This window comes from Saimiri boliviensis, chromosome 13 (genome assembly GCF_048565385.1).
Source record: "Saimiri boliviensis isolate mSaiBol1 chromosome 13, mSaiBol1.pri, whole genome shotgun sequence".
Lineage (NCBI taxonomy): Eukaryota > Metazoa > Chordata > Mammalia > Primates > Cebidae > Saimiri > Saimiri boliviensis.
Genome location: NC_133461.1, coordinates 30,703,739 through 30,725,970, shown reverse-complemented (window position 1 = coordinate 30,725,970; position 22,232 = coordinate 30,703,739). Strand labels below are relative to the sequence as shown.

General features: G+C 43.2%; 1 long non-coding RNA gene and 1 pseudogene across 1 annotated transcript in view; one reads left to right on the top strand and one right to left on the bottom strand.

The window, feature by feature from the left end:
* Positions 1-15,129, bottom strand: part of LOC141580783 (uncharacterized) — a 41,406-nt gene extending 26,277 nt beyond the window's left edge. The window contains exons 1-2 of the long non-coding RNA XR_012513108.1: positions 2,025-15,129; positions 1,558-1,737 (exon numbers count right to left, since the gene is read on the bottom strand). This is a non-coding gene — a long non-coding RNA (uncharacterized LOC141580783). The remainder of the gene's footprint in view (positions 1-1,557; positions 1,738-2,024) is intronic.
* A 6,218-nt stretch (positions 15,130-21,347) lies between these two features.
* On the top strand, positions 21,348-21,781 carry LOC101041625 (ATP synthase F(0) complex subunit g, mitochondrial pseudogene; annotated as a pseudogene).
* Positions 21,782-22,232: the final 451 nt, after the last annotated feature.

Genomic DNA, 22,232 nt, shown 5'->3' with positions numbered 1-22,232 from the left:
ACACATGGACACAGGGAGGGGAACATCACATGCCGGGGCCTGTTGGGGGTGGGGGCTAGGGGAGGGATAGCAGGGATTGAGGGGATTGGGGAGGGATAGCACTAGGAGAAATACCTAATGTAGATGACAGGGTGATGGATGCAGCAAACACCATAGCATGTGTATATCTATGTAACAAACCTGCACGTTCTGCATATGAACCCCAGAACTTAAAGTACAATTTAAGAAAAACATACAAAAGCAGTCCCCCCACCACCACAGCAGCACCTGGGAAACCCCATGGAAGTCTGGCAGGGACTCCCCATCTTCTACCCTCCCCTGGTCTGACCACCGGAGTGTTCCAGTCATCTCTGAGCAAGCCCAGCCTGAAGCCCAAGGTGAGGTTTACCAGTTAGCCACGGCCTGAGGGTCCGCTGCAGTCCAGGTTAACACCACACTGAATAACAGTGGCTCTCCCTGGGAGTGAGGGGCAGTGAAAAGAGCATGGGACTCAGCGTCATGAGGCCACAGGTTGGTTAGCCACCAACAAGCCACGTGGCCTATGGTGGGCACCCCCCTCTCGGAGGACCAACTCCCCAGCTGTAAACCTGTCCTGACCTTTCCCACTCCATTGTGCCTTTTTGAGGGTCACTGGACATAAACACTGCAGACATTGCATCATGAGACCATGATATCTCCAGCACCCCCGGCTGTCAGGTCACCGCGCACATGCCCTGACTTCAGCGGGAGGCTTGCTGAGGATGAGCGAGGGGCCAGGTGGGCTCCTAGAGCCAGACCGAAGCAAGGCCAGACTCCTGCGGGAGAAGCTCCCAGATCAAGGGGACAGCTCAGCCCCGCCAAGGCCTGCACCCTGCAATCTTGAGAAATGAGGCCTGTCTGGACCTCCCACTCTTCACCATAAAGCCTCTTTTAAGTGCTGATGCCCAAATGAGGGGGAGTAAAGAACATGTGGGCTCCTGTCCAGTGTCTATGGCCGGAGGGGCAGACAGCTGGGAGAGGCATCCAGGCAAGACTGCAGAGCTTCTCCTGCGCTTGGCTGGGCAACAGGCCTGAAGGCCAGGGCCAGAACTGGCAGACAGTGTCTAGGGCAGGGCCCACGGCTGTGCAGGACTGTCTGGCTTCTCTAATAAGGGGAGGGGGGGTCATGAGAATGGAAGCCTTCTAGCCTCTGGGCAGTAAGGCACAGGGAATTAATGGGTTCCAGTCAGACCAGGTTCCAGCCTGCCCAGGTTCCAAAATAGGTGATTTGGACCTAACCCCTGTCAGGACTAGATAGGCTGTGATGAGGACTTGAAAGGTGTGAGCAGACCACACAGGACCGTCCTTACCCAAGCACTGGAAACCCCTACTGGCCCAGGAAACCTCTCTGTCTGTCTCTGTCTCTGTCTCTCTCTCTCGTGTGTGTGTGTGTGTGTGTGTGTGTGTGTCCGGTTTAGTGTGTATGTGTCCAGTTGTGTGTGTGTGTCCCCAGTTGTGTGTGTGTGTCCCCAGTTTTGTGTGTGTGTCCCCAGTTTAATTCAATCTGAAAAGGCCGAAACGACAAACAAAAGCAGATACCTGAAACCGCAGGGGCAGAAGCTTTGCTGGCAAGATAAATTGAAGTAAATCCTTTCAAAAAGAAATTCTGGTGACTCTCTTCGCCGCCAGAAGTTCCAGCTGGACACAGGGACCCATTCTCCTCGGGGACACAAGCAAGGACACGTTTAGTCCTGACTGCTGCTGGCAGCCGTCTTGTCACTGTAAGAAATGAACACAAAGATGACTCTGGCATATCCCTTGCTTCCCTTCCTCCCCAGCTCAGGCTCCTTTAAATACACCCTCAGTTTCCTGGGCCCTCGCTTTCCCTGCTAGGCCCCTCTCAAAGCCCCAGTGCTGATTAAAGTGAGTCGATCCTCTTTGCCCCTGCACAGAGGCAGAAGGAAGACAGCTGGACAAAGGTACACAGCGGGCTCTATCAGTCAGCACGGACCATGCCACCGTAACCACCAACCCCAGCCACAGGGCCTGGCCGCTCCAAGGTGCACCTTTCACTTGTAGAATGTGTCCACTGCAGGCTGGCTGTCACTCTACTGCTCATTGTCTTCACTCCAGTCTCCAGGATGATGGAGCAGCTCCCCTGGGATATGGCCAGTTGGGCAGGGGGAAAAGAACATGGTAAAGACAGGCTGTTTCATAAATCTTCCACTTAGACATGACACACATCACTTCTTTTTTTTTTTTTTTTTTTTTTAATGAGACGGAGTTTCGTTCTTGTTACCCAGGCTGGAGTGCAATGGCGCGATCTCGGCTCCCTGCAACCTCCGCCTCCTGGGTTCAGGCAATTCTCCTGCCTCAGCCTCCTGAGTAGCTGGGATTACAGGCACGCGCCACCACGCCCAGCTAGTTTTTTGTATTTTTAGTAGAGACGGGGTTTCACCATGTTGACCAGAATGGTCTCGATCTCTTGACCTCGTGATCCACCCGCCTCGGCCTCCCAAAGTGCTGGGATTACAGGCTTGAGCCACCGCGCCCGGCTGACACACATCACTTCTAACCATGTTTTGCTGATCAACGCAAATCTTATACCAAAGCCTGATGTCATTAGAGCAGGAAAATATAGTTCTCCTGCAGTGAGTCCTGATGAATTATTTTGCAGAATAACAGTCTAGCAAACAAGCATGCTGTCTCGCCTAAAAGGCGTGACCATTCAAGTCAGATGGGCTCTTGCTGCCTCCAGGAACTCTCCTCCATTTGCTCAGTCCACTTAATTCCCCAACCCCTTGACCCCTACTTTATGCCTTCTCCAGCACCTCCTTCCTCTTTTTCACTCTAGCTAATTAATGACTTGCCTTCTTATGTCCCTGAGGAGGTAGAAGCAACCACAAGACAACTTTCACTCATCTTGGCCACCAAGTCTGCTCACTCAACTGTGCCTGAGTGCAGGCCCTCAGCCTGCTGTCCTTTTTCTCTGCTTGAAGGCTCCATGCTGCTCTCAAAGGCCCTTCCATGCATGCACTCACATCACCTCCTATCATCTGCTCGTGGTCATCAGTCCCATCTCCTGACATCCTGTTTTCCCTTCTCCTTATGATCAAGCATGTTGCTTTAACCCTCACCTTTAAAAACACTCTCTTGCTGGCATGGTGGCTCATGCCTGTAATCCCAGCACTTTGGGAGGCCCTCAGTCTTCTGGCTCAGTTATTAGAAACTCCATTCTTCAAGACATTCAGGTCCAAAACCTTGAGTTTTCAATTAATCCAATTCATCAGCAAACACTGTTTGCCCCACCTTCAAAATATATCCCAAATCTGACCACTTCTGCTACTACCCTGGTCCATCATCTTTCACCTGGGCTATTATTTTTCCCCCGTTGGGCTTTTATTTTCATTTATCTGTCTTAGAGACAGGGTCTTGCTGTGTTACCCACATTGGATTCAAACCCTAGGACTCAAGCCATCCTCCTGCCTCAGCCTCCCAGGTAGCTGGGATTACAGGTACACACCGCCATGCCCAGCTTGGTCAATTGCAAGTGCCGTTCAACTAAGCTTCCTGCTAATGATTCTTTAAGATGAAGTCAGTCCAGGCACTCCTCTTCTCAAAATCCTCCAGGGGCTTCAGTAAATCCAGTACCCTTACCATGGCCTACACAGCCTGTGTGAGCTGTCCCACTGCTTCCACCTCCCCATCTTCAGCTCCCAGCACACCTTACCTGCTGCACCCCAACCATGCTGATGTCCCAAACTCAGCTCAGTTAGTTGCCTCAGTGCTTGCTCTTCCTTCGGCCTGGAAGGTTCTTCTCCCAGACACTCACATGCTTGCTTCTGCTGGTCCCTGCTCAAATACCATTTTATCAGAGGTCCTCTCTGACCATTCTACGTAAAAGAGACTCCTCAGTTTCCGTCACTTTCTACTCCTTTGCCCAGCTTGATTTATTTTTACATAATTTATCACTATGTGCACTTGTTTTGTCTCTACAAAATAGAAAGTAAATGCCAAGAGAAGTGATTTTGGTTGTCCATTGATATGACTTCAACCCCAAAAGCAGTGCCTGACATGAAGTATTCAACCGATAAATACTTACTGAATGAACAAATGAATGGAGGAAAGTGGAGCACAGAGATAGGAAGTAACTCACTCCTTTGCAATACAGGGCCTGGACTACTCTGGGGCTTCCATTTGTGAGACATTATTCTTTCTATTTTTTTGAGACAGAGTCTTGCTCTGTTGCCCAGACTGGAGTACAGAGGTATAATCTTGGCTCACTGCAAACTCCACCTTTCAGGCTCAAGCAATTCTCGTGCCTCAGCCTTCCAAATGGCTGAGATTACAGATGTGCGCCACCATCCTTGGCCAAGTTTTGTATTTTAGTAGAGATGTGGTTTCACCATGTTGGCCAGGCTGGTCGCAAACACCTGACCTTGTGTGATCAGCTCGCCTTGGCTTCCCCAAGTGCTGGAATTACAGAGGTGAGCCACCGTGCCCGACCAATTCCTACTGATTCTTCAAAATACTTATCAAATTTGTTTTAAAGTTCTTCTCTGATAATTTCAACATCCGCAGTATCTATGTGTCTGCTTCTGTTGACTGATGTGTGTTTTGTTTTTTACTGTGGGTCACATCTTATGCATTTTTTTTTTCCGGTTCTTTTTTTTTTTTTTTTTTTTTGAGACGGAGTTTCGCTCTTGTTACCCAGGCTGGAGTGCAATGGCGCGATCTCGGCTCACCACAACCTCCGCCTCCTGGGCTCAGGCAATTCTCCTGCCTCAGCCTCCTAAGTAGCTGGGATTACAGGCAAGCACCACCATGCCCAGCTAACTTTTTGTATTTTTAGTAGAGACGGGGTTTCACCTTGTTGACCAGGATGGTCTCGATCTCTCGACCTCGTGATCCACCCGCCTCGGCCTCCCAAAGTGCTGGGATTACAGGCTTGAGCCACCGCGCCCGGCCGGTTCTTTTCATTTTAGATGGTACATTGGCCATTATGGAGGATTTACTGTAGAGACTCTAGGTTCTCTTATCTTCCTCTGAAGAGGATGGTTCTTACAAGCTTTTAAATTACTAGCAGATCATCTTGAATCTGAGATGGATTGATTTTAGTTCTATTATAGTGAGTCTATTTCAGCTTGGTCCTTAGTCCAAGTGTGAATCGCCGAGTGCCAGGATGTGTCCTTACTCTTAGGGTGTGGGCTCTCTGAAGTTTCAGTGAAAGTCTGAGATCCTTAATAAGCTCCTCTAATTTGGAAGGACTTAAATTGCACTGGGAAGCTGAAATCTCTCCTCAGCGCTTCCAGCCTGGTAGCTATTGCTTTTCCCCTGGGAATCTTGAAGTTTTGATCCCTACATATAAAGAGTCAGGCAAGGATTTAAAAGGAGTTTATACACAGATTATAGGACTCCCTGCTCTATGACTTCTCTCCTCCTCAGTTTCCAGCTTCTCTAGAAACCTCAGAACAGTAAGACTGCCACTTTCTACTTGAGTTCTATTAACCGTGTATTGTAGGGACTAGTGAGTACCCACAGGAAAAAAAGAAAAGAAAGAAAAAAAAAAAACCACCCACCGTGGTTCCTTTTTCTCAAGGTTTGAATCTCCTCCAGCATATATCTGCTTTGGGTCACTCTCCCATGCCTCCAGAGTTTATATGGTAATTATTATCAGCAGAAGAATTAGTCTGACTCAAGCTACTCTGTGAGTACCAGAAGCTGGTGGTTCAATCTTTCGGTGTTAGGGACTATCTATAATCTGACAACTCCCAAATTTATATCTACAGCCCCATTGTTTCCCTGATATCTAGACTTGTATATTCAACAGCTCTGGAATGTCAAATAGGCATTTCAAACCATATGTACACAGAAGGAATCTCTCAATCATTTGTCTCACATTACTCCACCCACAGCCTTCGTCATCCCAATAACGTACCTCCATCCTTCACAGCAAACGTGAAGACATCTTTGACTTCTCCTTTTCTTCACATTCAACCCATCAGCGAATTCTTAAAACACACATCCAGAATGAAATGATACAACTGAGATTTGCATACAAATAAAATGGCAGGGGGAAATGGGTGGTGTATAAACATCAGCCATGAGCTGACAATGTTTGCAGCTGGGTGATGGGTATATGGTTGTGTGTTATCCTATTCTGTTTTTATATTTGAAGTTATGTACATCTCAAACCACTCCTCATCCTGGTCTACATCACTAGCATCTTGCCTGGATTGTTGCAATAGTATCCTAACTGGACACATAGCTTCTGTCCTTGCCCCTATATAGGTTATTCTCAATCCACCAGCTAGAACAAAGCAGCCATTTTAAAATTAAGTCATATTGGCTGGGGGTGGTGGCTTACATCTGTAATCCCAGCACTTTGGGAGGCCAAGGCAGGTAGATCATTTGAGGCCAGGTGTTTGTGACCAGCCTTGCCAACATGGTAAAACCCCATCTCTTCTAAAAATACAAAAACTAGTTCACGTAGTGGTGCACACCTGTAATCCCAGCTACTTGGGAGACTGAGGCACAAGAATAACTTGAACTCAGGAGGCAGAGGTTGCAGGGAACCAAGATCACACCACTGCACTCTAGCCTGGGCTACAGAGTAAGACTCATCTCAAAAAATAAAATAAAATAAAGTCATAGTATGTCATTCTCAGCTCAAAACTCACTAATGGCTTTCCAGCTTATTAGGAAAGCAAAGGCCTTCTAATAGTCTACAAGGCTCACGATTACTCTTCTTTTACTTACTTCCCTACCCTCTTGTTCATAATTATTTTGTAGAATGTCCCCAGATTTGGTTTTTCTGATGTTTTGTCATGATTAGAATCAGGTTCCGTATTTTGACAGAACACTCACCGAAGTGATTGATGTGCATCTTCCCAGTACTCCACATGAGGAGGCACATTAGTCACAGCATGTGCTACCCACTTGTCACATTACTGGTGACGTTAAACTTGATCACTTTGTTAAGAAACCTTCCACCATGTCTCCCCAACGTATAGATGTCACTTTCTCCCTTTACAATTGATGAATAATCTGAGCAAATATTCCAATCACCAAATAACTTTCACTCAAGACTTTTAGTGTCCATTTATCCTTGTGATCCTTGACAGAGCCGTTATTACTATGGTAGCTACATTATGGTGACTTTTTTCCACATTTACTGTAAGGACATATTCTCTTCTCATCAGGTAGAATCTATTCTAAGAGTAAGGTTAGTGTCATGGGATAAAGTAAGAAAAATAGTAAGTCCAGATCCTGAGTACCTTCTGGACCATGTTAAGGAAGTTTGGCTTCACTGTAAGAATAAGAAAGCAGTGAAGGTCTTGAGCATGGAAGAAATGTGATTACCTTTTGAAAGATCAAATTCTCTTACTATTTTTCACCTCTCAGACTGAATGAGTTAATTTTTTGTTGTTGTTTTAGAGTGAGTCTTGCTCTGTCACCAGGCTGGAGTGCAATGGCACAATATCAGTTCACTGCAACCTCTACTTCTCAGTTCAAGCAATTCTCCTGTCTCAGCCTCCCGAGTAGAGTAGCTGGAATGACAGGCATGTGCCACCATGCCCAGCTAATTTTTGTATTTTTAGTAGAGATGGGTTTTCACCATATTGGTCAGGCTGGTCTTGATCTCTCGATCTCTAGACCTCATGATCTGCCCGCCTCAGTCTCCCAAAGTGCTGAGATTACAGCTGTAAGCCACTGCGCCTGTTTTTATTTATTTTTGAGACAGGGTCTCACTCTGTCACCCAGGCTGGAGTGCAGTGGTGTGATCTCAGCTCACCACAACCTTTGTCTCCCAGGCTCAAGTGATCCTGTCATCTAGCCTCCCAAGTAGCTGGGACTGCAGGTGCACACCACCATGCCCAGCTAATTTTTGTATTTTTTGTGGAGATGGGGTTTCACCATGTTGCCCAGACTGATCTCAAACTCCTGTGTTGTCCCGACAGGTCTTGAGCACCTGCGCTCAAGCAATCCACCTGTCTCAGCCTCATAAGGTGCTAGGATTACAGGCATGAGCCACTGTGCCTGGCCCGAAAGAGTTAAATCAGTTTGATAATACATTGAGTTAAGAAGAACATGTGGCAAAAAGGCATTCTTATTCATAACTAGTGACAGTATACACTGATAAACATTTAGGTGTCCTGTGGTACCTGGCACACTGGCTGCATCTAAGACCACCTAGGTATGTCAGTGAGCTTTGCTCTGCTCAAAATATTTCTGACTTCTCTTTTAAAAACTGATATCAGGCTGGGCACGGTGGCTCAGGCCTGTAATCCCAGCACTTTGGGAGGCCGAGGCGGGCGGATCACAAGGTCAAGAGATTAAGACCATCCTGGCTAACATGGTGAAACCCTATATCTACTAAAAATACAAAAAAAAAATTAGCTGGGCGTGGTGGTGTGCGACTGTAGTCCCAGCTACCCGGGAGGCTGAGGCAGGAGAATTGCTTGAACCCAGGAGGCAGAGGTTGCAGTGAGCCGAGATCGCGCCACTGCACTCCAGCCTGGCGCCTGGCAACAGAGCGAGACTGTCTCAAAACAAACAAACAAACAAACAACTGATATCAGAGTTAATTTAGGAACCATAAAGAAATGCAGTCTCATTGCTTCATTTCCATCTTTATTCTTTATTACCAACACCAAACACCACCTCAGATAGTAGTCAACTAAGTAATTCCTGGCTATTTCCTACCGGGAACCTAGTAAAAAAACAAAGAGGATTAAGGCGGTGCTGAAGGAAGAATTCTCAGCAGCAGTTCTTAACAACAGATCACAGAAAGAAGGCTGTCCTCCTCAGGCACCTCTGGGGAGACAGAGGTCAAAGGGATGGAGAAGTTCTGTGCTACTATGGAAAGAGGCATTCTCTGCACTTGCAGGTCAGATAGTAAGCGCTCCACTTTCTTTGCTTTCTTCTTTCTCCCATCCTCTCTATTCAGGTCCTTAAAGCATATGGCAGATGCCAGCTGGTGGTAAAGGAATGGCACAGTTTTCCAGGCCAGAGCAAGCAGGGTGAGGGGTAGGGATGGCATTCTATATCCCTCCAGTCTGAAACCGGAACCAGGTAGGGGTGAGGGTAACCTGCAGGGCAATTGTGAAGTCGACTAGCCAGTGGAGATGTGTGCACTCATCCGGACTGGCCTGCCTGCCCCCATGCCACCTCCTTCCCAGTGAGCTGAGGAGGACTTGGAGCCAGAAAGACAAGGAAGCACTCTTGGGTCTGTGCCAAGCCTTCCAGACTCCTCTTCCCTCCAGGTCAGAGCTCAAGAACCGGGCAGTGATTCCAATCTTGTAAGAGCTTTGTTGGATGACAGCCAATGATCAGCCTTGTCTGTAATTCTCTTTACATCTTCTGAGGTTTCCCCATTACTGAGCTCCCACCCCCTGACCCTCTCTTTGCCTGAAGGTTAAGCTTTCAGGAAGATGTTATTTTTTTCCCACTATGTACCTGTTACTTGGGTGGAGATTTCTTTTTAATTCCCCAACCAAAAAGAACTACTCATTTCCTTTTGACTCATGGCCTGAGACATACTTGGATAGAGTGGGGTGGACTCACTGAGAAACCTTTTAAAGAGAAGACTGAGTATTATTTAAAGGCATAATAGATTTCTAGCCCATTTGCCAAAAGCCATCCCAAAGAGGGCTGATACAGTCTGTTAAATGCTGTAATTACAGACTTGAAACACGTACTCTTTCAGACATGAAGTCAGAGGGCTTTTGCCATCCTGCCTGCCTAGACCAGCTAATCTTGAGTACAATCACAGAGGAGCACTGGAAGACACCACAACCCAGGCAGCCGGCCTGGGAAACGGTTTCTCATCCTGGAAAGAAGTCATCTGACTCAGGAATACTAAAAACCAAGCAAATTCCAAATTGTACACATGTGAGAAGAAACTAAGTGGTCACCAACCAGGTCATTTCCCTGTCCCAAAACCTCCTGAGCCTTCTCCTTGCCCCCTCCCACCTCTTCCCTACCACTTACCTCTCTCCCTCCTCTCACTGCACACTCACCATCCCCACTGTGCCTCTGCCCAGGCTATGCTGTCAAAATCAAACGCTATCCACCCTCCCTGCCCACCTTGGAACCCTGCAGTAGTTTGCGCTACAGACTGGGCTTTCAATCATCTGATTCCACACTGCCTTATAATTGGCATTAGTGGCACCTGTGACAGCAAATCAAGGTCCTCCCAAATAGGCAGTGTCTTTTTCCTACAGTTCCCTCAAGGCTAGGCACAAAATTGGTGCTTAAAAAGACTAACTGACCAACTAAAATATTTGACTTGGAAATGTATAAAGCCTGGGCACAGTGGCTCATGCCCAACACTTTGGGAGGCTGAAGTGGGAGGATCATTTGAGCCCAGGAGTTTGAAACCAGGCTGGGCAACACAGCGAGACCCTGTCTCTGTTAAAAAAGAAAAGTAAATTAAATAGCCCCATGCATCAGCAAAAGCCACCACAGCTGAACTGTCACACTCTTGCACTATCTTCTGAATTCAGCATCGTCTTCCATATTACACTGTGGGGTGCAAATCATGGTTTTCTTATGCCAAAACAACTTTTGTGCCTGTCTTGTTCTCTAAAGACAGTAATTCTTGGCCTAGAAGTTTTCTGTTGGCATGAGCACTACCATCCCCAAGGAGTGGAATGCAGTAGCTACAGTTTCAATGGACACACATCTGACTTTATCCCAAGCCCCAAATGTGCAATGAAGAAGGTAAAAACTAGTTGCTGTCCACTTGGCTTCCAGGAACAGGGTGAAAACCTCAGATCTTATGGCCTGCCACATTGGAAGGCCTATGCTGATTTGAAAGAAGCTAACTCTGAAATCCACAGCAATGCTTCCGTGCTCCTAAGGGGCCACTTTACTTGCATGAGCTGCATTGGGTGAATTCGTCCTCCACCTTGCATCTCCCCAAGGCCCCATCCTCACTCCAACACACACATATCCCAAAGATCATCAGAACCTTTGATCACAAAACAGACAATGAGAACAACTGATCAAGATGGAAACCTACGAAAGGCAAAAAGAGCAGGGTGGGGGCAACATACCATGCATTTTAAGGTAAACAACTTAAAAATTAATGAGCTCTCAGGAAAAGATAGCATCACAAGAGAATCAATCAACCTAGATCTTTTGAGCACCTGTCAGTCGATCAAGAAGCATTTATTGCATGCCTCCTATATATAAAGCACTGCTGGAAATGTTGAAGCAGACACAAAGATGTAGCACGCCAAAAAAGCAAATGTCTGGGAAAAAGCAATTTTAGTCTCTAACCTCAAGGGGCTTGTATTAGTCCATTCTCACACTGCTATAAACTAATACCAGAGACTGGGTAATTTATAAAGGAAAGAGGTTTGACTCACAGTTCTGCATGGCTGATGATATGGTTTGGCTGTGTCCCCACCCAAATCTCATCTTGAATTGTGACTCCCATAATTCCCACGTTGTGGAAGGAACAAGTGAGAAGTAATTGAATCATGGGGGTGGGTCTTTCCTGTGCTGTGCTCGTGACAGTAAGTCTCATGAGTTCTGATGGTTTAATAAAGGGGAGTTCCCCTACACAAGTTCTCTCTTGCTTGATGCCATGTAAGACCTGTCTTGAAGGGGACTTCATCTTCTTCCATAATTGTGAGCCTCCCAGCCATGTAAAATGGTGAATCAATTAAACCTCTTTCTTTTATAAATTACCCAGTCTCAGATATGTCTTTATTAGCAGCATGAGAACAGACTAATACAGCTGGGGAGACCTCAGGAAACTTACGAACATGGCAGAAAGGGGAGCAGACACCTTCCTCACAAGGTGGCAGGAAAGAGTGTGAGCGTGTAAAAGTGCAGGAAAAACGACCATTTATAAAACCATCAGATCTTGTGAGAATTCACTATCATGAGAACAACATGGGGAAACCACCCCCATAATCCAATTACTTCCCTCCCTCAACATGTAGAGATTACAATTTAAGATGAGATTTGGGTGGGGATAAAGACCCAAACCATATCAAAGCTCATAACCTAAGTGGTGGTAATCAAATCTAAAGCACATTTTGTAGCACATACACTCGCTATTCCCAGGTTTCTTTCTTGAGTGTCCGTGTCATTGTCTCCCCAGGACCCCTATAGGAGCCTTGTGGATGTATCTCATGAACATCCAAGTACCACTTCCTGTGAGAGCAGGAGGAACTTTCAATAGGGGTAGTTAAGGAAGACTTTGCAGAGAGGATGGAATTTAAACTGGGTGCTGGCCGGGTACAGTGGCTCACGCTTGTGATCCCAGTATTTTGGGAGACTGAGGCAGGTGGATCACCTGAAGTCAGGAGTTTGAGACCAGCCTGCCCAACATGGTGAAACCCCATCTCTACTAAAAATACAAAAAGTAGCCACGCATGGTCAGGAGGCTGAGGCAGGAGAATCACTTGAACCCTGGAGGCAGAGGTTGCAGTAAGCTGAGATCACGCCATTGCACTCCAGCCTGGCTGATGAGTGAAACTCTGTCTCATAAACAAACTGGGTCTTTAAAAATTACTCTGTCGTCCAGGCTGGAGTGCAGTAGCACAATTATGGTTCACTGAAGCCTCGACTTCCTTTGAGATTGCAATTGCCCAGGTGGGAAATAAACAGAAACTGCAGGATGAGTTTAGACTGCGAGTCTTAGAGCAGTAGGGTTAGTGAACTACTTTCCTGGCATAGCCTGGGAAAGTAGAAGACTGCAAGCCACTCAGGGAAGTCCTACTCATGACTTAAGAGGCTTACCCAGTATGGCACGGGAGCACTAGCTCAGCACTGGTGGAAGGAGGTGTCTAGTTAGTCTGAGAAAATATTGGCTTCCCAAAGCTTGAGCAAGATGTTTAGTACATCCCAAAGTTCCAACATCATCCCTTTCTACCCACTCCAAAGCTAAGCAGATTAATCATCCCACAGTTGGGAGATGGGGGCTATTAAGGCAGAGACCTTGAGACCAAAGGCAATGGTAGAGTTGTGGTCAGCAGCACGGCATGACAGCAAGTGAACAAAAGCCTGTGAACCACTTACATTAACCAGTGGATTCAGGGACATCCAACAGAGATGGCAGGAAGAGCATGAGCAGCAGGACTGTCAAGGACCTCAGCACATGCATTAGGGAACCTGCTTCCTGTGTCACCGGGAGATGACTGCTCCCATCCTCTAGATGCCATCATGAGGAAGAAGATAGCAAGAACCTTTGAAAAGCTGAGCATTTATCCAAAGAGGCAGTTTTAAGCCTGAGATAGGCTATCTGAATCCAAAGAGAACGTTATCTTTGATTGGCAAATTTAAGGCCATCCACCTCTTCCCACACCCTCCCAAAGCCAGATGGAATGTATGAGAAATTGATGTGAAATGAAGGAACTGCAACTTCTTTTCTGCATGATCTGAGTTTTAATGTGTGGGAGTTGGGAAGAGGGAAGAACACTGATAGAAAAATCTGAAAGCCACAGGAAATGTGATCTAAAGCAGAGGTTTACGTCCTGGCTGATAACACTTTGGGTCTTCTGAAAATGCAGATCTCAATGCTCCAATTCCAGACCTGCTAAATCAGAATCCCAGAGTTGAGGCCAGGGAACCTGAATTTTAGAAGCTCTCCTTGTGACTCCAATTTCAAAACCACTTATTTAACCACCACTAGTACAAGAACTGGCCTTGAATAAGACATCACTCTCCAAGTCTGAGTACAGCACCCCATGGCAATTGCAGCAAATGGAGGGATGATTTAGTAAGGAGGGGGTAAAACAGAAAATCAACATGGTTTGTGTGAACTGGTCTTGACACACTTGGCTGTAAATAGCAGAGATAGAAAGTAGTTACAGGGGTTGCAAGGATGTTGTCTTAATTTTCCTGTTGTCTTAACAGAGGAGGATTTACTGAGCCCATGTAGGCTGTAGGAAGAAGCCAGAGGAGGAATAATTTATGTGTAAGTTCTAGAGAAGCCTTGCAGACTTCCCCAGGGCTCAGAGCACATGACTTAGTCCCGACATAAGAGACCATTTTTCCTTTGCCACTTATCTCAGAAGCTGAGGAGGAACTGGCAGTGAGGGCGGGGCTTGAGAATGAAAGTTCTGGAGAGTCACCTCACATCCTAGCTTCTAGAGCCCAGAGATAAGATCAACTTCCCTCGAAAATGCTAGCTCCCATCTGGAGTTAATTTTGGTGTAAGGTGTCAGGAAGGGGTCCTGTTTCTGCTTTCTGCACATGGCTAGCCAGTTTTCCCAACACCATTTATTAAACAGGGAGTCCTTTCCCCATTGCTTGTTTTTGTCAGGTTTGTCGAAGATCAGATGGTTGTGGGTATGTTGTATTTCCTCTGAGACCTCTGTTCTGTTCCATTGGTCTATATCTCTGTTTTGGTACCAGTACCATGCTGTTTTGATTACTGTAGCCTTGTAGTATAGTTTGAAGTCCGGTAGTGTGATGCCTCCTGCTTTGTTCTTTTTGCTTAGAATTGACTTGGCTATGCGGGCTCTCTTTTGGTTCCATATGAAGTTTAAGGTGTTTTTTTCCAGTTCTGTGAAGAAGGTCATTGGTAGCTTGATGGGAATAGTGTTGAATCGGCAACCAACAGAATGGGAAAAAAATTTTGCAGCCTACCCATCTGACAAGGGGCTGATACCCAGAATTTACAAAGAACTAAAGCAGATCTACAAGAAAAAAACAAGCCTATTCAAAAATAGGCGAAGGATATGAACAGATACTTTACAAAAGAAGACATACAGGAGGCCAACAAACATATGAAAAAATGCTCATCATCACTGGTCATCAGAGAAATGCAAATCAAAACCACATTGAGATACCATCTCACACCAATTAGAATGGCGATCATTAAAAAATCAGGAAACAACAGATGCTGGAGAGGATGTGGAGAAATAGGAACACTTTTACACTGTTGGTGGGAATGTAAATTAATTCAACCATTGTGGAAGACAGTGTGGCGATTCCTCAAGGACCTAAAAATAGAAATCCCATTTGACCCAGCAATCCCATTACTGGGTATATATCCAAAGGATTATAAATCATTCTACTACAAGGACACGTGCACACGGATGTTCATTGCAGCACTGTTTACAATAGCAAACACCTGGAACCAACCCAAATGCCCAACAATGATAGACTGGATAGGGAAAATGTGGTACATATACACCATGGAATATTACGCAGCCATCAAAAACGATGAGTTCACGTCCTTTGTAGGGACATGGATGAACCTGGAAACCATCATTCTCAGCAAACTGACACAAGAGCAGAAAATCAAACACCGTATATTCTCACTCATAGGTGGGTGTTGAACAATGAGAACACATGGACACAGGGAGGGGAGCACTACACACTGGGGTCCGTTGGGGGGAAACGGGGGAGGGGCGGGGGGGTGGAGTGGTGGGAAGAGATAGCATGGGGAGAAATGACAGATACAGGTGAGGGGACAGAAGGCAGCAAACCACACTGCCAAGTGTGTACCTATGCAACAATCTTGCATGTTCATCACATGTACCCCAAAACCTAAAATGCAATTTAAAAAAAAGAAAGAAAAGAAAATGCTAGCTCCCATGCCACATTTAGTAAGACACTAATAAAAGGCTTTCTTCAGAGAGGGCAGTGGAAATGAGTACGAGATGAAAAGGAATTGTATTTATTTTTATTTGTACCTATGTATTGGTCAGAAGTTTTGGGTCTTGGGCTGGGTGCGGTGGCTCACGCCTATAATCCCAGCACTTTTGGAGGCCGAGGCGGGTGGATCACGAGGTCAAGAGATCCAGACCGTCCTCGTCACACATGTTGAAACCCCGTATCTACTAAAAATACAAAAAATTAGCTGGGCATGGTGGCGCGAGCCTGTAATCCCAGCTACTCAAGAGGCTGAGGCAGGAGAATTACCTGAACCCAAGAGGCGGAGGTTGCGGTGAGCCAAGATCACGCCATTGCACTTCAGCCTGGGTAACAAAAGCGAAACTCCGTCTCAAAAAAAAAAAAAAAGAAAAAAAAAAAAGAAGTTTTGGGTCTTATGAAAAAAAGTTTTTAAAATAAATTACACATAATTGGGTAGCTTTAAAAAATACAATATACAGTGGTCACTCTAAAACACTTGTTTTTGGATAATACACTTATAAATTGGAAAATGAGAAAAGATAGATTCTGGTATAACTGCCTAAATAACTTATTAAAAACAACAATAACAAATATTTTAATGTAATATTACTAATTTGGCACATTCAATACTAAACATGTCCAATTATTTTCTATGTACTGTCAAAGTGTTTGGGAAAATAACTTGTGTTGCATAAACTGCAACCTATCACAAAGGCCACCAAATCTTACACACAAAATACTTCTGCCTAGCAACTGCCTGTCCAACCTCAGACTGGCACCATGCTTGCTATTGATCTTTATAGCCAAGGACCATTACCTCAAAACTATTATGCAACCCTCCTCATTTTTCTTTAAAATCTGTCTTCCTTCCCTGAATATACACATAGTTTACCATGACATGTGTATTTCTATTGCAATGCTGTATTCCCAAATAGTTTTCTTTTAGAGAGCTTGTTATTTGACAAAAATGGTGTCCAGCAGGACCTGAAGCAGGACACGTTTCGGAGGGAACTGGTGACCTGGGAACCAGTATGCAGTACTCGCTGAAGCCCTTTGGGCTCTCGGCTTACACAGCTTGTGTGTTCTGCCCTGGTGAGTATTCTCTCAGGTGGAGCCTCCCACTTTTGGCAGTGGCTTTTTGACTTGACTTTGGATTTGTCTTGGTTCTAAGACCACTTTAATAAAGGACTTCACATCCCTCCTGGGATGACAAAAGACGTTTTTTCTTTTCTGACAAGTCCTTTTTGATATAAAGACAAGCGTCCATCTGGTTTGAGTACTCTGGATTTAAAAAAAAAATTTTTTTTTAGAGACAGTGTCTCACTATGCTGCCGAGGCTGGTCCTGAAATGGTGGGCTCAGGTGATCCTCCCGCCTTAGCCTCCCAAAGTGCTGGGATTACAGGCATGAGCCACCACACCTGGCCAATTACCCTGGACTCTAAGGCATGCCTTTTCTGATGAGTTTACTTTAGATTCCTCTGTGTGCTTTAATTTTTTTTTAAATATGCATGACCAGGTTAGAACCTTTGGGAACACTGATTTTGGTTTCGTTTTGGTTTGGTTACGAATATCTGTAAATGATTTGGCTCTTTTCCCTTGTTTCTGAACATCTTCCAAGAGCAAAAATAAACATTCTAAATTTGGGGCACAGGGTGGCTCGTTAAAAGCCACTTGAGCAATTGCCACCAACTAAAACACTGGTCCAAACACCTGACTTCTCTGATGATAGGATTTACAGAATTTTCTATGCTGTTAAGAGATTGAGAAGAAACAAAATGGGAATTCTCAAACGTTGAGGCGTGCTCGCTTTTCTGGGACTTCAGGTCGGCTACGTGGCTTTTCCTCATACACGTTTTTGGATCAAAGACCATCACAGAGATTAAACTCTCCAAGCTTATTTTTAATGCCAAGGGGCTACAGCTATAGAGTTAACATGTAGAGTCTTCCAAGTTCTCTATTTTTTTTTTTTCTGCCTACTTTAAATCTGCTGACTTTTCTGCAGGTGTTGAGATAAAACTCACTCCTATGGCATTCCAGCCAAGACCAAAAAAAAAAAAAAAAAAACCTTAAAGGGCCTTCAAATTAATGATTTTACAAATTACAACAACTCCATGGCAACCAACACCTAAACTTAAGAAGTACCCCCTTTTTTTTTTTTTTTTTTTTGAGACGGAGTTTCGCTCTTGTTACCCAGGCTGGAGTGCAATGGCGCGATCTCGGCTCACCGCAACCTTCACCTCCTGGGTTCAGGCAATTCTCCTGCCTCAGCCTCCTGAGTAGCTGGGATTACAGGCAAGCGCCACCATGCCCAGCTGATTTTTTGTATTTTTAGTAGAGATGGGGTTTCACCATGTTGACCAGGATGGTCTCGATCCTTGACCTTGTGATCCACCCGCCTCGGCCTCCCAAAGTGCTGGGATTATAGGCTTGAGCCACCGCGCCCGGCTCAGAAGTATCCCTTTCAATATAAATTTAGGTTTGCCTAATAACTGCTTAGTGTGATGGAACAATTAAAGGATTACTATCATAAAAGAACTAGATAAATTTTTATGAAAATTGGGCTCTCAAATGAAACAGTCAAAATATTGAGCTCAGTACAATAATATAAGGTATCTCTGGTCCAAAAATGGTTTGCCAGCTATGCAAAGGCCAAAAAAACAACACAAACAAAAACCCCCACCCACAGCTGCTAAATAAAATGCTTTCTTGCCTGCACTGACTAGTCAAAACAATCAAAATGGCAAAAAGATTTGTTACTAAAATTTCAAGGCCATTTGGAGATTGTTTTTTATTATACAATTCAGCCAGTCCCAGCTAAAAATGTAAGCATTTAAATATTTAACATTAAACTCATTTGAAACTGAAAAAAAGGGGTTGGGGAGGTGGGATAAGAGGTTTTTTTAAAAATCAAAACTGCTATTTACTCAAACTTTTGGTTCACAGCCTTCGTAAGATTACCTATTCTGGCAAGTTTACTCAGCTGAGGTCCCACTTTCTCAGAAATATAATTTGAATCTAATAACTGTCTTTCATAAACCAGCAAGTCTGTATCACTATAACTAAAATTCTAAAATGAAAGCTGTTTGTATATGTGTATGTTTAGGTGTGTTTACACATATGTACATATATATTGTATGCTGTACCTACATGGTAAAATCTGGCATAGTTGGCCATAAATCCCTTAAGGAATTCTATTCATATTGGCTCAGATAAATGAGTGCTAATATAAAATATATAGTAATTAACACAAATGCTTTTCAGTTCATGTGACTTAAGTAAATACTTAATAAGCTGGTTTAAAAATAATTGGTAAATCAAAAATAACAATGTCTTTAAAATTTTTGCCTGAATTGACAACTCAGTTTTATATTTGTCTGTTAGCTGTTTTAAGGTCATAAAACTATGAACTCAACTTAAAAACAGAATGATCTTTGTGTAACTGTAAGTTGGACTAATTTAGTACTGTTAATGAAAACAGCTGTATCCTCTGAGTTACTGGCAAAATATCCATGTGTTTCATTTTTATGGTTGTTACTTAACTGAATACATGACATTCACAGGTAATAAAAAAAATGGTTCACAGGAAAATAACTTGAAATGATTAACTATGTCTAATATCTTGTTTTTTATAAGTAATCTAGGAATAATTGTTAAAAAATGAATTGGATGGGTATAAATGGGATAAGCAAGTGTGAGTCACAGTGGTATGCATCTATAGTTCCAGCTACTCAGGAAACAGAGGCAAGAGGATTGTGTGTGTGGGAGTTTGAGGCTACAGTGTGCTACAGTTGTCCCTGTGAACAGTCATTGAACTCAAGCCTGGATAATATAGTAAGATCTTATCTCTAAAAGATAAACCAAAAGAATGTTTTTAAAAATATGATGTTAATACACTTTACATGTAATTTGAAATCTTAATGTTAAATTAAGTAGTATTCATTAAATGTCTGGATCATTTCCAGATAAAAACAGATACATAAATTGTTGAAAATGTTAGTTGTTCTTGGCTTCCCAAATTCTAGAAAAGCTAAATATATTTGGGCCCATTAATACATTAAATTATAAGGAAACATGTTTTTTAAAATTATAAAATGGTTCTCATCTGTAAAATGCTGACATAACAGTTGAAAAATTTTGCTTTCTAGGTTTTCACTAAAATATAAGGTTAATAAGAGTCAAAATTGGAAAATCTACAATTCCATAAACAAAGTGTACCAAAAAAATGTGTATTTAATAAGAAAAGTTATAAGGCATAAAAATTGTTTATTGGGAAAAAATAGTTGTTTAAATTCAGAGTTTATTAGAGGTTGTTTCAAATATGGAAACAAGATAAAAGAACCAGTAAGTGGGAGGAGGAGAGAGAAATATGAATTTACAGGTATGAGAATGTACTGTTGGTAAGGAAGGTTACAAAGTTAACAGAAAAATTCTTTATGAGTCTTGCACAGTAAATCTTTGTCCTAAAGCAGCATGATCAATTGTTTAAGTAAGAGGAAGTTTAAAACAAAGCAGAAAGTTTAAGCATGTTACTGAAGGTCTGTACAGGTCATGAAAGGTTCATGAAGGATAAATTTATGAAAGGAGTTTTGCGTGTAATGAAGTTGGCTATAGGCTAGAATGAAATCGTAAGACTTTCGAAAGATTGAGTTTACATATATATACATATGTATATATACACTAATACAGTATATTCTATACACATATGTTTGTTTATACACTATAGTATAAATGCTATACATGTATATTATATATACTAACGCCAAAAATTTGGTCCTCTATGCTAGAACAAGGTTCTTTTTTAAGGATCTGGTCTTAATAAAATTGAAAGAAGTTTAATTTTTAATTCCAAAATCAGCCATTTTCTAAAATGCATCATTTTAATTTCTGCCTTATTTCCTTCTGAGATTTGTTTAATTTCCCCTAGATTCAGGTTAGAGAGGCTGTCTTTTTCATTTACAATGGTCATTTCATTTCTTGAGGTAGAGTTTTCCTCTTGAAGGTCCTGATGTGTATTTCACAAGTTCAGGTTCTGCTGTTTTGCTGTGCCTTATCTGCAGGTCACACATCGTTGCCTTCAGCTTTCTTCCCTTAAGAAGGTACATCTTTTTATCTGGCTGTAGTAATAACTCTTAACTTTTTCATTAGCTCCTGTAACATTTTTTCTCTGGTTCTAACTCTTGCCGTTATGACTTGATACTGAAATGCTCTGTAGAAGACACAGAAAAGCGGTGTTTTCCTCCAGTATAACTTGATTCTGAATACTTGGCTTTTTCGGATGTTTGAATTGTTCCAAGCAACAAGGAGATTTCTCATAATTTTTCCTAGAGCCATGTATTCTGCTCAAAGTACTAGTTTTCTTACTTACATTCCTCTATAGTTAGGCATACACTCACAGCCTTGGAAATACTCTTCCTGTGTCTGATTAACTTCAAGTACATTTTCATCAGATTCAACTTGCAGTATATCCAAATAGGCTTCCCATAAGGAAAGGCTGTCATACTGCAAGAGGTTTTTCTTTACCATTTCGGTAACTGACCTAAGAAGATTTTTTTTAATCAAAATAAATTCCTGTGTTTACATTTGTGTTTTTTTCCCCCTTAGGAAAAATGAAGCTTTGAAAAGATGAAAGTTTTTTAAAATGGAACTTTCTGTATTGCTTCTGAAGTCTTTTGATTATTTTTCCTGTTCAGTATTTTACAGTGATCTGTGATCCTGTTTTGAACCTTCTGACATCTTTGACAGACTTCTTTAAGATCAACTTCTAGCCGGTGGTAGGGTGACATTCAGCCGGCCGTTCGGGGTGATGGACTTTCCATACCAGAACCATGGCCCAATTTATCCGTAACCTTGTGGAGAAGACCCCAGCGCTGGTGAACGCTGCTGTGACTTATTCGAAGCCTCAGTTGGCCACATTTTGGTACTACGCCAAGGTTGAGCTGATTCCTCCCACCCCTGCTGAGATCCCTAGAGCTATTCAGAGCCTGAAACAAATAGTCAATAGTGCTCAGACTGGTAGCTTCAAACAACTCACAGTTAAGGAAGCTGTGCTGAATGGTTTGGTGGCCACTGAGGTGTTGATGTGGTTTTACGTCGGAGAGATCATAGGCAAGCGTGGCATCATTGGCTGTGATGTTTGAAGACCAATCTTTAACATCTGGTTATATTTGGTTTATTATTTGAGTGTTGTTGGACCACGTGTGATCAGACTGCTATCTGAATAAAATATGTTAAAAAAAAATAATAAAAAAGATCAAGTTCTAAATTAAAGGTTTTTGACTTAAAATTACCTTTTGGAGTTTTTCATTTGTGCCTCTGGAAAGCCTCAGAGCATGTGTATGTCATCTGGTAGAGATGTTAATTAATTAGGCTTGTTTGATAAATTATATGAAAAGCACTGTCTAATCATGTAATACTAGACACAGTTACATTTATGGGTGTTATTGATGAGTGTTCCAAAATTGTATGATGCTGTTAGAAATCTGTCATCGGTCATAATTCTGATTATGCTGTATGCCAACAAAATAACCAAAATTCCTTGTCTATTTCTGGTTATGGTAAACTTTCATCAGATTTTTAATCCTGGTTATTCTAAGTTTTTGTCATCACCAGTTACTGCTTTTTCTATAAAAGCATTAGCAATCAGATTCATCGAAAAGATGCTAGTGTACTT